Source organism: Glycine soja, chromosome 14 (assembly GCF_004193775.1).
Source record: "Glycine soja cultivar W05 chromosome 14, ASM419377v2, whole genome shotgun sequence".
NCBI classification, from domain to species: Eukaryota; Viridiplantae; Streptophyta; class Magnoliopsida; order Fabales; family Fabaceae; genus Glycine; species Glycine soja.
This window is the reverse complement of record NC_041015.1, coordinates 6,223,536-6,239,957: the sequence shown is the minus strand read 5'-3', so window position 1 is coordinate 6,239,957 and position 16,422 is coordinate 6,223,536. Positions and strand designations below refer to the sequence as shown.

At 34.2% G+C, this 16,422-nt stretch overlaps 1 long non-coding RNA gene across 3 annotated transcripts; it reads left to right on the top strand.

The window, feature by feature from the left end:
- The first annotated feature begins 3,213 nt into the window (after positions 1-3,213).
- On the top strand, positions 3,214-13,644 carry LOC114383414. 3 transcript variants are annotated; one of them, XR_003660502.1, is made up of 5 exons: positions 3,214-3,632; positions 3,722-3,832; positions 4,087-5,328; positions 12,801-12,908; positions 13,038-13,644. It is a non-coding gene; the product is annotated as an uncharacterized LOC114383414 (long non-coding RNA). The 3 variants fall into 3 exon arrangements; XR_003660501.1 differs by having other exon boundaries at positions 4,013-5,328; XR_003660500.1 differs by having other exon boundaries at positions 3,722-5,328.
- The last annotated feature ends 2,778 nt before the right edge of the window (positions 13,645-16,422 follow it).

Sequence of the window (16,422 nt, the reverse complement as noted above, 5' to 3'; positions counted from 1 at the left end):
TTCCAAAAAGCTTAGAATCAATTTAGGTGAATCTAAGTTTCTAATTTTTTCTATTTTTAATCTTGAATTTAAAAATAAAACCTATTTATATAAAAGGGGTTGAAATATTTTTTAAATAAAATTTAAAATTATTTTATCTCACTTTTGAAAAAAAAAAAGATTCATGGTTATAGTTTTAAGTTTTTAGAAGTTGTATGGTTTCTTTTAATACTTTTCTCCAACCTTGTCTACCTACCTTTTGCCTGTTCCTTTCCATCTCATGTTCTCAGTCTTAGTTAGAGGTGGAAATGAAAAACTAGAAGTCGAGGATGATTAACTTATACAATCATACCATATATTTATTATTATTATTATTATCAGCAAGCACACCATATATGAAAAACTAACTTTAACGGATCTTACATATCGTGTGTTTTTTCCCATAAGTTGAGGATGATTATGGACATGATCCTAAATTGAAGGGATAAACTAATTCTTTTTGTCTAGAAAAATGATGTTAAATCATTTATAATCAAATTAATTTTGTTGACTGTACAAGAGTTTGTTTTAACTTTTAAGTAAACATAAGATTTTTTTTTAATTATATCACTTACATACCACTTTTCTACTATACCTTTTAAAATAAATATAAAAACTCTTCATCTTTCTTAATATATTAACTACCTTGAAAAATATACAAATTAATTAAAATAAAAGGAAGAGTGTTCCATAACAATTTGGTCATGTTGGCCTGCACGTGGCCAAGTGGAACTGATAATAGTGTCAGCATCCTACGCGCAATCATACGCGTGTACCGACCACCACTCGCCCTTGATTTCAGCCATTTTTTCAAGTATTATTATCATTATTTAAGACAAATACCGACACAGGTGGGGCATTGATTAAAAAATTTAAAAAATAAATATTTTTATTGAGATTTATTAAATTATATTATTAATATTTTTATTTATTTATAAGAAATAGTTAATATTTTTTTTCTTATTAATAAAATTCTATTTTATCTTTTTTGAGTGTTAATTATTTTTTATTAAAATATCTTGAATTATTTTTTTATCTCTTACGTAGATTGAAGCAAATGAGTATGTTTTTAATAAAATTAAGGATAAATTCGAACAAATGTTATAATTATATATAAACCTAATATTAATAATTAAATTAACTAACTTTCTCAATAAACATAAATCAATTAACTATATCTTATAATTAGAAATGAAGAAAATATTTTTTTAAGCTCTCCCATAATTTTCACAATAATTTTTTTTTAAAAAAAAATTTAATCAATATCCTAAAAATACTAAATCATTAATTTAATGCAATGCCTTCGTCAACCCCTCACTCTCTTGTCTCACACATTGCTTGCAACTCCCATATGGCAAACCCATAATAATAACAAACACAAAAAATCACAATAATATTTGTTAAGAAGAATTGGGAGATTTATTTATTAAAAAGAAAACCGAACAACTAGAGGAATAGAGACAAAAACTCCCAATGGTGTGCTATCTTTTAGCTTCGTGCGTTTAATGTAAGAACGGTTCTTGACTTCATGTGCCTTTTATCTCGTAGAAGATTCAACTGTTTCATATTTTCAATAAAGTGTGCAACACATTCCTACAAAAGTTAAGCCAAGGCACCACAAATTCTCACTTCTCACTTCTTCAGTGATGCAAAAATGTCACGTTAATTTTCTTAATAAATATTCATTATAAAAATTAGTCATATTAATATTTAAATATAAGATACTTTAATAATTCTTAAAAAATACTGTTCTTGTGGAAAAATAAGGTGACTTTGTTCTATATCTACTAATAAAATTAACATTTGCTTGATAAAAAAAATATTATTTTTACAAAAATTTTAAATTAAAATTACTTTGTAGTACAATAATAAAAAAAATTAATGTTTATAATTAGGGTCTTAAAATTTTTAGTGGAATTTTAAAATATCTCTAGTGACTTTGATAATTTGAATAATTTTCGATCGAAAACTTAGTTATGTTTAAAACTTTTTTTTCCTTTTCAGTTTATAATAATATATTTTGTTAAAACCAAATTAAAGTTTAATTTTTCTTTCACAAATTTCAAAGTGTATTATCAATTAATAAGTTACATCATATTCGAGTTAAAAAAAAATTTCTTTGGAATATGAAGGAAAAAAAGATAAAACATGGTAAGGGAAAAACGTGTGGAACCTGGATTTTGTGGAGTGTGGATGTTATGTCGGCTGCAGCCTATGATAACAAAAGTGACGATAGAAAGGAAAACGACCTTAAAACAATGTCATTGACTGATTCCTACTTCCCAGAACAAACTGCTTTTGACCCAGTCTCTGTGAAACGTAGGGTCCTGTTTTTGTTGCATCTAGTGTACTTCTATTATATTTTTAAAAAAATCATTTTTTACGCTGAATACACATAAATTAAATATTCGTTTGTTTTAAAGTTAAGTAAAACTTTTAATCGTTAAATATAATTAGAATGTGTTAAAACTAATCTTAATTGTAATTGTTTCTATCCAAATACTATCTATATCTTTTATTGAAAAGTATAAAAATTAGTTTTATGGCGATAAAACAAACAGATATTAAAATGAATAATTAGTTTTTCGACGATAAAACAAAGAGAAGTTAGTCGCTCATTCGTTCATATTGGAGCAATAAAGTATGAATGATTGATTATTTGATTGTCATCTTCAATAATTTAGGTCTTGATGAAAGCCACTTTTCTGCTTTCCTTGTTGCTGTGTGCTTTTGCTAAAATCTCATTGCCTACCACTTTAGTTTGGCTTTACATACACGTGTGTTCTTCTTATCCTTAATCTACGTGCAATTATTTGCTTCCACTTCCACAATATCTTCACGTTATAATATGGATGATACTTTTAATATCCCGGTTGTGTGAATTTGAATATTTTAATAACATATTTCCTTATTCCTTTCATTAATAAAATTTTATTTACTAGTTATTTAAGTTGGTTATATTTGAAATTATTTTAAAAGTAGGAAATAAAATGATAAGAAGACACTACCACATACCAACACAACTGATTAAATTCAGCAGAAAAGCTAGTCTACGGTGTGAGGAATTAATTAAGATTCAATTTTTTGTTCTAAGAAATGTCTATATTTAATGTTTACATTATTTTTAAGTCGGCAAAATAAGTATATATTAATATGTAAAGGCACAAAATGTGCCATCATCGTTTCCAAGACAGAGGTTCATAATCCCTTTAGACTCATCTATTTCAATTGATTGCCGAACATTAACATGAGTATTATATAAATATTCCATAATCAACAAAGCTTTTACTCCACAAAAAATCATCTCTGCTACCTACATATTCTCTCCTACAGACTAGAGATATACAAAGGCTTTGTCCCCTTAAAGTTCTTATAGTAAAAACATCAACTTCACACGTTGCTAACCACCCCAAAAAATCACCCTTAATGATGATGTCCCCAACATTTTGTCCATGCACCGCTTCTACATTACCAATGAACATCTGTGTTACGTGCAGGGTTGTTGCTGAACTTTGAGGGTGAGCACCTCCAGAAACAAAGAAGGAAGAAGGAGAAAATAAGCTGGTTTCGAGGTTACCAGTGCCTCCAGAGGAAGAAGAAAAGCAAAGAGAAGAGTAATTTGCTAATTTCATTCATGATTGATGTTGTCATTACATAGTCATATATATACTGAATTCTAATTTTGACATTTTGTGATTTCTAGAATGTTTAGAATTCAGCAATTTGGTTATTCTTGTCCCCTAAAGGCCAGCATTGAATCTTCCATCTTGCACTCAACGCTCCTGCACGATCCTGCTCAAACGAAGTCACTAAGGTAAGTAAGCCTCACAATTCTTCTCTTGTTTGTTGATGTTTGCACCCCCTGCACCCCCTTTGCTCGTGTTTGATCTGTTTGTGCTTGGACTTCTGCTAATGGCACCATCTGCTCTTTGTCTCCTGTTGTTGTATGCTTCCCTATCACTCCCTGCCCCATAAAAAACACCTTGTCCTCAAGGTGTTGGATTTTCAAACTATGACGTCCAAAAACAATACCGGAATTCTAAGGTTTATTCCGACGAACTGCACCAGGTGTGTCAATGGGTAGTGAGTCAAGAAGAGCTTCAGGAAATCCCGCAATATGGAAGTACGAAACATCCTCGTTGTTCCGACAGAGGTGGCGAAACTTGTGTTGGGGAAGAAGACCCGAAGTGGTGGCGTTCTCGCCCTGCAAGTCCACGAAGCGCCCGTGATGAAAGAACATCATGCGTAATGGTGTTGGAGCGGTCTGGCATGGTAAGCTTAGAGAGATAGCTAGTTGAGGCTGGAGGAAGTTGTGGGTGCTCCCTCCATCAACAAAGAGGACCACACGATGGCCGGAGAGAAGGCCGGCAAGGCGCAGAGTTTCCAGTGCTAAATCACTCGATAAGGAGTTCAAATTAATTTGGGCCGAATGGGCCGGGTCTAGGTCGGGTGTGAGGGTTGGGTCTGGGGTCGGGTCAACTGGATCTATATTAGAGCAATTAGGATCTTCGTCTTCAGCAACGAGAAGGAAAGCTTTAGAGGCGTAGCAATGTCCTCTAGGGTATTGTTCGTCACAAGTGAAACACAATCCACGCTCCCGGCAGAAAGTGGGTTCCTCCGACGTCAAGCATTTCACCATGGGTGGCGGAGGTGGCGGTGGTGTCAACGACGAAGTCCGTGGCAGAGGCGGTAATGATTCGGGACTTGGTTGTATGGGTGTCGAGCATGGAGACTGAGGAGGGTAGTGGTGGCCGAGTCGCCGAGGCAGTTGTAGGAGAAGGGCATCCAGTCGGGAGTTGAGGCGGCGTGTAGCGACATCAAGTTTGGCCAGGACGGCCTCAAGGCGATCCTCGCTAGCGGGAGAAAAGTCATGGTGGGTTGGCGGTTGTTGTGGATGGCAATGGTTTGGGCTGTAATGGCATCCATGGAAGGCAGCCATGGAAGCTCCGTACGACGAGTGGCAGCCGTGGGAGGTCAATGAAAGCACCAAATTGTTACGTGCAGGGTTGTTGCTGAACTTCGAGGGTTAACACCTCTAGAAACAAAGAAGGAAGAAGGAGAAGATAAGCTGGTTTCGAGGTTACCGGTGCCTCCAGAGGAAGAAGAAAAACACAGAGGAGAGTAATTTGCTAATTTCATTCATGATTGATGTTGTTATTACATAGTCATATATATACTGAATTCTAATTTTGGCATTTTGTGAGTTCTAGAATGTTCAAAATTCAGCAATTTGGTTATTCTTGTCCCCTAAAGGCCAACATCGAATCTTCCATCTTGCACACAACGCTCCTGCACGATCCTGTCACTAAGGTAAGCAGGCCTCACAATTCTTCTCTTGTTTGTTGTTGTTTGCACCCCCTGCACCCCATTTGCTTATGTTTGTGCTTGGACTTCTGCTAATGGCACCATCTACTCTTTATCTCCTGCTGTGGTATGCTTCCCTATCAATCTGTCATAGGCATTGATATTAGTTACATGAATATCCGGTGGCTTCTGCAATTAGTTCACTCATTAAACAACAAAACTCACGTCCCGAGAATATCATCTTGGGTTATGCACCAATAAGCATTCTAGCTTACACCTTAATTTTAGATGTAAGAATTTATCTTATTAAAATATGCTCTAGTAGGGAGGGACTTGATCTCTAGCATGACAAGACTAAATGTTTTGGTAGAAGAACACTCCATTGTGGTCCATAGGAAGCAATAGAAATAGAGACAAAAATTGAATGAAGAAAGAGAAGAACATAGACAAAAATAATCCCAAAAATAAACAAGAAAAATCAACAACAACAAGAACACAATCAACAACAATCCCAAAAATGAAGAACAAAAAAATGAAAAATCAAAATTATAGATTTCAGGGAGTATAAGGGTGGTGCGGTGGAGAAGAGGGGGCACGGTGGAGTGAGGAGATGGTGGCGGTGGCGTGGCGAAGAAGAGGGGCATAATGGTGGGAGGAAAGGGTGGTTGTGGCAGTGTCACAACAGAGAAGAGAAGAGGGAGGAGAGGGGTGTGATTCTGGAAGGGTGAGGGTGGCGTGGTTGCGACACGGTGGAGCAGAGAGGAAGAAGGAGAAGGGTGCAATTCTGGGAGGTGAGGGTGGCGCAGTCGCGATGTGGCAGAGGAGAAAGGAAGGAGGAAAATGGTGCAACACTGGGAGGGTGAGGGTGGCACGGTCAATGCAAGTTTGGATGTCTACTTGCCATTGCATAAAAGAGCAAATATCAAATTTAGACAAATTTTTTAGCCATAATCAGCTAAAAATAGAATATCTTGTATTATTTGATTGCGATCGAATCGTCCTCCATATATTCCATACCACTAAACTCCACATGACCATTCTAATTTCTTGACCCCTTCTAGATATAGATGTCCTTTCATGTTGTAGGAAATGCATTGATGTAGAACTTAAAAGAACAACACTTTCCTTCCGCTAGGGGTAACAATTGCACCATATATCATAGCTTTTCGGGCAAGAAAAAAATATATGATCATTATTCTCCTTCGCTTGGAAGCAAAAAGGACACACTATAGACTCAAGTTAGATCCCTTCCTAATCAAGTTTTGTATAGTTGGTAATCTATTATGTAACAATCTCTATATGTGACAATGGACCTTTGGAGGAGACTTTAACTCCCATACTTTATGAAATTCCTCTTAATGTTGAAAACCTTCCCTTAATCTTGTTAGAGCTAGATAAATCGAATTCACCAAATACAATCCCGATGAACCTTTTGTCCACTTCCAACAATCCTCACTATCTTGTAGCATCAAGTACCTTCCAGCTTCCTATGTAACCCACTTGCAATCTATCCTCCTACTCAAAACATGGTCTCCTTAAGCTAACTTCCCACTTCCAGGCTCCATCTAGCCAATGCTTGTTGTTGTGTAGATATGGAAAATAATCTTGGGAAGGCACAAGCAAGCACATCTTCCCTATGCCAATTATCTAACCAAAATCTAATCTTATCTCCTTTCCCTATCTTCCATTTAACCATCAAGATTTTTCTTGCCATCACACATTTCATATAGGTCCCTCCACCAAATTGATGAGTTTCTTGGCACATACATTTCTAAGAGACCTTTCCAACCTCCATACATTGAATTGATAATTTTGACCTGTAAAGCTTCCTCTTGATAAAATAAGTTCCACCACCATTTTCCCTAAAAGTGCCTCATGAAACTTTCTCAATTCCTTGACACCCAATTCCGACATTCTTCAGCCAACAAATCTTCCTCCAACTTACCCATTTTGTTTTCCTCCCACTCTCATCCTCCCGCCAAAGAAACACTTTTTGCAATTTTTCAATATGGTTAACAACATCATAAGGAATCTTGAATAAAGACATATAAAATAGAGGGAAGGATGAGGTTACCGAGTTAATCAAACATAATCTTCTTGCAAATGACAATGATTTATGCTTCCATGACTTCAACCTTTTAGCTGCTTTTTCAACAATCGGTCTCCAAGTCTCCATTTTCCTTGGGTTAGCTCCAACTAGGATTCCAAGATAAAGCAATGGTAACTTGATTAATTGGCAATCCATCAACGTTGCAAAAACTTTCCAAACCGTTATCTTCCACCCTTAAAGCTCCAATTTTTTTATGGAAATTTAGTTTGAGCCCGATACAAGCTTAAAGCATCCCAACATACTCTTTATTGTAAAAACATTACTAAGAATAGCCTTTACAAAAAAAAAAAAAAAGAGTGTTGTCCGCATATTGGAGTAAATTAGCCTCAACTTTGAGGTTCCCCACCAAATAGCTAGAAAAGATATTTTTCTTAATTGCTTGTCTCATCATCCCACTGAAGCCTTCAACTACATTGTTAAAAAGAAATAGGGCTAAAGGATCGCCTTTTCTCAACCCTTTTTGTGCTACGAACTCAGAAGTAGGGCTTCCATTAACCAACACCGAAATATTATTTGATTGAAGCCAAACCTTAATCCAACCAATCCACTTATCACCAAAGCCCAACCTCCTAAGCTTGTAGAACAATAAATCCCAACACACCAAATCATTGGCTTTCTCAAAATTTGCTTTGAAAAAGAGGTATTCCTTCTTCTCCCTTCTTGCATCGTCAATAACCTCATTGACCACCAAGGTACTATGAAGAAGATACCTATCTTTCAAGAAGGTGTTTTGCTTTTGATCAATAACTCCATTTAATACTTTCATCAACCTATTGGCAAGTAATTTTGCAAATATTTTGTACAAGCAACTAACAAGTGAGATGAGTCTAAATTCCCCAAGGCTTTGTGGGTCATCTACCTTTGGGACAAGAGCAATGAAAGAAGCATTGCTATCCCTTAGAAGCACACAATTAGAGTGAAACTCAATTACAAACTTCAAAATATCATCCTTAATAATTTTTCAAAAAGATTTTAGAAAATTGAAGTGTAAACCATTTGATTTGAGACTCTTTTGACCATCACAATCCCAAATCGCTTCCTTAACTTCTACCTCCCCAAAGAAGGACCCAAGAATCCTTCATTCTTCCCATGAGATTTAATTGAAATTAACACCATCCAACTTTGGCCGTTGACCTCCATTATCACAAAACTTTCTTTTGAAAAACTCTTTTACTTCTTTCTTCACCATTGTAAGATTCTCCTCCCACCTTCCATCTATATCAAGACCTTTGAACAATTTTTTTCCTCTAATTCACCAATGAGTGAAAATGCTTTGTATTTTGATCTCCCTCTTTCACCTATCTACACCTAGATTTTTGCCTAAGCATGGATCCTTTGTGGGTTGCCAACCTTCAAAACTCCTCATATAGTTTATTTTTTTGTGGCAATTTCATCCTCACTCAAACCCTCATCTTCCTCCTTCATGTCAAGCTCGTTCATCTTTTCAATGAATTCTATATTTTTTTCTCTACATCACTAAATATATTTACATTCCATTCTTTCATTTTTTTTAACCTCTTTATTTTTTCTTTCAACACATATGCCTCTCATCCATACACCCTTACCAAGCATCAAACCACTCACTAGACACTAAGACTCTATCTATTCTACTCGTCGTACCACTAGGCCTATACTAAGAGAACTTCCTCCCCTCAAGTGGCGTATCCATTAACTCCAAGGACTCAATGAAAGCATTGTACTCCTCTCTCTCTCTCCTACCAAACCCAATAACACCAACACCTTCTCTCTCATTAGGACTCTTGACACAATTGAAATCTCCCAACAAACACCATTTTTTAATATCACACCTACTCCCAATACCCTTAAGCACCTCCCACACCCTCAACCTATCTTCTCTCACAAGATGAATAAATGTTCACTAAGACAACCTCTCACTCTTTCTTCCTCCAAATGCCTTCCAACCCAAGGAACCCCTCCCCATGAAGGCAATAAGACAGAAAAGCAAAGAGGATCCCAAATGCAAATCATACCTCCCGATGTCCCTTCCGATGGAACATACAACCATTGCATCTCTTGATTTCCCCAAATTGCCAAACACATTTCCTTGGTTGCCTCTTCTTTTTTTGATTCTCGAATACACAAAAATTGAATATCCTCTATGATGACTAATTCCCTTATATAACTCCAGTTCACTTCATTCCTCAGACCTCTAACATTCTAAGAGAGATAGTGTTACCTTCTTGTGCTCCTCTATTTTTACCTTCTCAATATTTTCTATCTCCTTTTGATCCCTCCTTACCATACCTTCCAACTGGACCACCATTGCATCTTCCATACCATCAAAGTTAACCCCCATAATTTTCCCACGCTCCAAATCCTTTTTTGCTTTCATCTTGTCATTTTTCAACCATAAATTTTTATTGCAGGACTTGACATTAGTATCGGAGATAGTGTTACTAAAATATTGATGGTTCTGATGTTCCTTCTTTAAAATCTTGCCCAGAGAAGTTTGTTTGCGTCTGCATGCCCCCATAACTTGCAAGCTACCATGAGATGTAGCTTCTTCTATAGGCCCTCTTATGTAACTCACCCCCGCCGAGTTGGACATCAAGATTCTGTCTTGTTCATCTCCTTGACAATTTTCCTTGTGCTATCTTCAATGTCCAGTTCCCGACCTTCCTCTTGCTCCCCAACTGGCTCCGCTAATTGCTTTTGCGTTGTGTTAATTGGCCCAAATCCGTATCAGCCCTGTCTCAAACTAGGCCCATCCACAACCTTAGTAATATTATCTCTTTCGTTTAGGATTCTGAGAGATGTAGCGCACTTTGTCCCACCCTATGCATGCGATTTCCTTTGGCCTTTCCACCTCCAACATGTTATCTTGACCTTTTGATTCTTCTGCAACTCGCACCCTGATGATCTTCAAAATGATATGCATCATCTTCTCCTCTCTTGTTAAACGACTAACTAATTAACATGGCATGTTGAAGTTATTCTATTTTCATTGGAGTTAATCTGTACGAAACGTATGGATTCAAAAATACTTATCAATGAAGGAGTATGACCATTCAGAAGCGATAAGATAACAGTAGTTTACCAGTATAAACATTACTCGTAAGGTTCATCAGCTTCCGTATCAAAATTATAAAGACAAATTGCTATAAATTATTGATATAGTAGAACGTGGTCTATGATGTAGAAATTAAATTTCTATTATAAAATTCATATTGAAATGGAAACTGAAACGTGAGTGTTAGTGTATTTTCCACCCTCTTATTTTAAAGCTATATATTTCCACTTATGCAATTTATGCATTTTGTTTTGTCAAGTTGTGAATGTACTTGTAACACTTTTTACACACAAAACAACAAGCAAAGTATGGATGAAAATGAAAAATAATTGACAAAGGAACACGAGAAGAGTTATTTAGTTGCATTTTAAATTGTTCTTATGGTCTCTCGCTCTGTAACCATAATAACAATTGTTAGAAAAAAATATAAAGAATATGGTTTAAAAAACTCAATCCCATTACTTTTGGTACTATAGCCCAACTAAATTACATGCTTCAGCCCATCACTTAAATGAAACTAGGTGGGGAGTTAATATTGACACTACCGTAATTACTAATGACACTACCCACGTGGGTGCCTTTTAGCATTATTCCAAAAATGTTCTTTTGACAGAAATATAACAGAATCATGATTGTATTATGAATTTTGAGGGTGAAAAAATTTGGGCGAATGGGAAAGGAAGGGAGAAGAGTTGAGGGGGTAGGAAAAAGAGAGAATGGTAAAATGGACAATTTGCTATGACTAGTAGTGCTAATAGCAAATTTGATAGTGGTAATAGTAATGGCCGACTAGGTGTAGTAGAGTGAAGCCCAACCAAAAAAGGACCTCCCATTTGTTCGATTTTTCTATTCATAATTAACCCATTGGGTATTCAATATTTGGATACTCTGTTCATAAATAGTCTTAGGGGCCTACTATTGATTCTACTGTATATGTTTTTTTTTATAAATGAAAATATGTTTCCGTGAGAAGAATATTTTTGGAATAAAAAAAATCTATCCACGTGGGTAGTACTAATAGCACTATCGGCAGTGCCAATAGTAACTTCCATAGTCTTAGCACTCCAAAGAGCGTTAGTTTTCCGTTAAATGGAAAAACTTCAATTTCTTGCTCTCACGTCTGGTGCATGTAACGTTAAAACAAACATGCCCCAAATCCCCAATAACAAATTGATATATACAATGACTTTGCTAACTTTTTTTGATAATTATCTTAAAATATATTAATATTTACTGTGATCTTTTATTTGATCAGTATACTGTGTAAAATAAATAACAATTTTCCTATCAATTACGTATGTTTGGTGCAAAAAATTCCGTACTAAATAGCAATTTTGAATTAAAATTCTCCTTGTAGTTGTAGCTGACAATTTGCTCCCGCAAAAATTTATTCATTTCATTTTTATTTGCACAACTGCTTCACAAATAATTGCAATAGGTGTGGGTAGCGAGGACATAGTGAAATATTACATAATTAGCGGGATAAAAGTATTTGACATCATGATCTTCTATATATGGTTTGCTTGCCTTTTTATCGAGAATACATTGCAAAAATGACATCCAATAAGTACAACAAGGTGTTAGAATCTATCTCATCATGTCTCGAATGTGATTGAGTCTTTTATGTACGAATCTAAAGTATGAAGTATAAAACCATCAGTTTTGATCAGAATATAAGATTCTACTCATCTATTACAACCTTGCAGAATTTGACCCTATGTTGTTGATGATAGCTAATGTGTATTATTATGTGATTTAAGTTAGACCAAGTTTCTAGAACTAAAGTAAAGAACATGAAAAACTTGTTAAGGAATTTGACCTAATTCGTTTTCTCTTAAAGAAACGAGAATAAAAAATGACAGTAGTATGACACTACATATCATATTTTTCAATAAAATGAGAACAAAAATACACCCAGCCTTTGTTGGTTGCTCCATATTCCATAACATTTATACCTTTCTGCATCAGAATTTTTCTTTTGGGTTTATGACTTTTTGTCTCTTCCTTTAAAAATATTCAAATATTCCCCCACGAATGTCATGATCTGCTAAAACTTTATGGCAGGTAAAATAATTGACTGAAACCTGTTTTGGTGTAGTAAAAATAAGGCTTAGTCCATAATATATAAAATCAAGGGTATCCAGAACCAGAATAAACTTGTTCAACTTGTGAGGATTGGACCTCACCAAAAGAATAGACACCTGATGATTGGTGGGAAATAAACCCGGATGATAAAGATTCCGAATGGTGTTACCCAATTCAAACCAAAATAAGATGAGTTTCACCTAAAATATAATAATGCTTTACATTTCAATTTTTTCTCTTTTGTTTTTGCAGTTTCTTGTGTGAATAAAAAGGGAGAGGAAGGGAGAATAAAGGATAAATCCTTTGTTTCTTAATCTTCATTCAAAAGTTATGGGAGTTTAGTTCAGCTGGTTGAAAACCGTGAGTTATTATAAATCCCTTGAGTGTCTTCAATTCCCATGCATAAAAAAATATCTTCATTCAAAAAGAGTGAAGTAAAAATATGAAAAATCAGTTGTTGAAATAACATTTTTGGAACAATTTTCGCAGCTAATTCTCTTTGACTACTAACTAGTGTCAGACAGAGCATCCAAACTTTGGAATCTAAACATGGATCTCCCAATCTGCGGTTACAAATCAGTGTTGTGGTCCCAATTCCAACTTGTATTGGCAGTGGAGAGTGATTATAAAGCTTGTGAAGTAGAAAAGGGAGCTCTTCATAGATAAATTCAGCTTGGGATATACGTGGATGATAAGGATTCCAAATGTATCAGCATCGCATCACTTGCAACCTTCAAATTTGTCTGCAATGAATGAGAAATTATTACATGATACATGATCATATAGTTTCAACCAATTTCTACCTGACATGTAATTAAGTATTATTAATTTTTTTTTGTAAACTGAAAATTTTGGTTGCATGTTGTGTAAAAACATGTGGTGGTGTAAGACTATGTAATAATTTCCAGGAATGAACACTGTTGGTGACACAAGGATTAAATTCAGTGACCAATTGACGAGCCCGGTTATATTCCATGCATGTAGGCGTAGATAAAGTAGCACAAGTCTAAAGATATGTAAAGATTCTGTTCTTGGTCACAACTTTCATTTGCTGTAAAATTCATTCCATGTGTATGAAATAAGCCCATTTGTAACTGATGCTGTGTAACAATGCCTAGTTTACAGTTTGCACACCAACCCCATAAATCGCCAAAACTATTCATGGATTGTTTATAGTTGGATTTTGATATTAAAATGTAAGCTTTATAAATTATTGATAAGTATAATAGCATGTTAATTTGTTTACCCTTTTAAAAGGACAATTAAACACCAATCCTATGAAATGTGTCTTTCACATTTGGGAACGGTTACTCAAACACATTCTAGATAATTTTATTATAAATATATCGTAAGATTGTTTAACTTTTGTGATAGTTAACATTAGATATCATAATTAGGGCTATTTCTAATTAATTAATATTTTAAAAAAATTTCAAATTATAAGAACTCTTCAAAGAATTTAACTAATGATATGACTAAAATAATTTATATTAGTAGAGTATTAGATAATTCTCATGAACTAATTTTTGAATTATGTTAAATTCAAATATAAATTCTAAAAGATATCAAAGTTTATATAAAGATTATTTAGTAGTTATTATTGATCTTATCGAATTACTTATTATTAACGTTCAAAAATGTGTAGGTGATATCACATCAATTAATGATATAACCAAAATAATATATATAAGTAGAAATAACACTTACCTCATAAGCTAGCCTACCTCTCAAACTATTGTCAAAATTAATTAGGAATGAATTAAATCCAAATCTAAATTTTTAAAAAGAAGAGACAAAATATCAGGTGCAACAATCTAGCCCCAAAACCATGGTTTAAGTTAAAGTTAAGGAAAAAAATGTTTCTCCAGGAGAAGTGCCATGATTTACAAACTAGAATCCAAACACACACACTGGTGTAAATGTGAAACAGATGGAAAGCGCCCCTATGCTCGATCTGAGGTACACTTTGCAGCACATAGCTTTTATCTTTTAGTTAAGACAAGATTTAACTTGGCAACAACATAATATATATACAGCTTGCTATCTTTGTTTTTTCTCTTATTCTTGTTCCAAATTATCTTAGTCTTATCTTAGAGTAAATTAAAAAAAAATTATACAATCGTCACCTTTTTTCTTTTTATAAAGAGAAGTAACAAGTAGGAACCAAAAATTGAAGTGACCAAGCGTAATAAACGTGACAAATTTGTAGCCGTATATATATATATATATATATATATATATATATATATATATATATATATATATATATATATATATATATATATATATATATATTCAGAATTGTACGATGTCAAAAACCATGATGACTGATGTGGACTAATTAACATTGGTAGATGGGGGCCAGCACAACCTAACATTTGCTTGGAAGATTGCTGCTGAGTAAGAAGGGAGTAATGACTGATATGAATTGCAGCCACTTCCATGCCTTAACCACAAACATAGAAAAGAGAAATTGAAAACATCCAAAATGTGAAAAGTTGCTTTTGTGTTTTTCCTGTCTGATCCATACACAGCTCTTTGATGATCTTGACGTGAAGTTTTCTACACAGCCGCATGATACCTGCGCCCGTGAACGTTTAACGGACCCATGGTGTCCTCTCTAACTGTACAAAATGTTGCCGTCTGAATGTAGCACAAGAGACAATAAAATATCATGATAAACCAACCTAAAAAAATTAAACTAAACTTTTCAATTTAGTGTTCAATCTCGTGGGAACTATGCTGCATAAGCATAACTTAAGATTTTAAAACTGATTTCTTTTTTGGAATACAATTTATCTATTGATATTCTAACTTAAAGATAATATATAGTGTGTTTGAATTTCACTTGAGAATTTCCAAACCATGATTGAGAATTTCACAAGAAACAAGCTTTTACAAGGTTTAGTGTTTGTGCAGGTGACTATGCTAGTATTTCGATGTAATGTGAATCCAAACGCGCACTTACAACATGTTTGGTTTCTCATTTGTCCCCCCTAATACACATTCAAAGTGAAGCAATGCAAAAAGGAATAGCTTATGCCTATACCTATTTTATAGATTTTAACATGATCTCTTATCTCAATGCATGTGTTGCAAGTTGTATCAAACACACACTTATAGTATAATGGACCAGTGGTCATGTAAAATTTAGGACAATCTTATTTTGAATTCTTTATAGTCCAAATGCCCCTAATTTTTGGTAATGGAAAACATGCATGTGAAAAGGAATTAGTAGAATGAGATTTACAGAATGTAATAACTTTTTCAGTTAACTGAAAGTCGGCGAGAGTCATGAGTTTATTACTTAACTTCTACTATTTCTTATAGATTTCTTTAATACAAAATTTCTTAAAGTTTAAGTATTAAACTTAATTGAAAACTCGTTTAATTTACCTACAAAGTTGTTAGATTTTTCACAACTTGTTTCACCATTAAGTTTAGAAATCAAAGGGTATTTCATGTACCTCTAGGCCACATGAAGATTTTTCCCTAAAAGACATAGAAATCACTAAAATAGATAAAATCAGAATTAAATGCAATTAGGACGCTCAAGGAATTAACTGCATGCAATTAGTATATGATTGTGACACTCTCTATCCCAGCATGCATATAAACGGAAAAATATATAAAACACGGAATTTAATTAAATCAATTTTATTCAATAAAATCGTAAGTAAATCCACGTAGGTAAAAGATCCACATTCACTTCATTGTTACCAAATAAAATTTCTTAGAAATATTTTCAGCTCAAAATAAGGTCGTTCAAGTTTACAAAAGAACTCAAGTTAAACAGCAAAATAAAATAAAGTAAAATATTACGTTCGAAACATCATGGAATTAAAACAAAAATTCATGTCCCAATGTCACATCC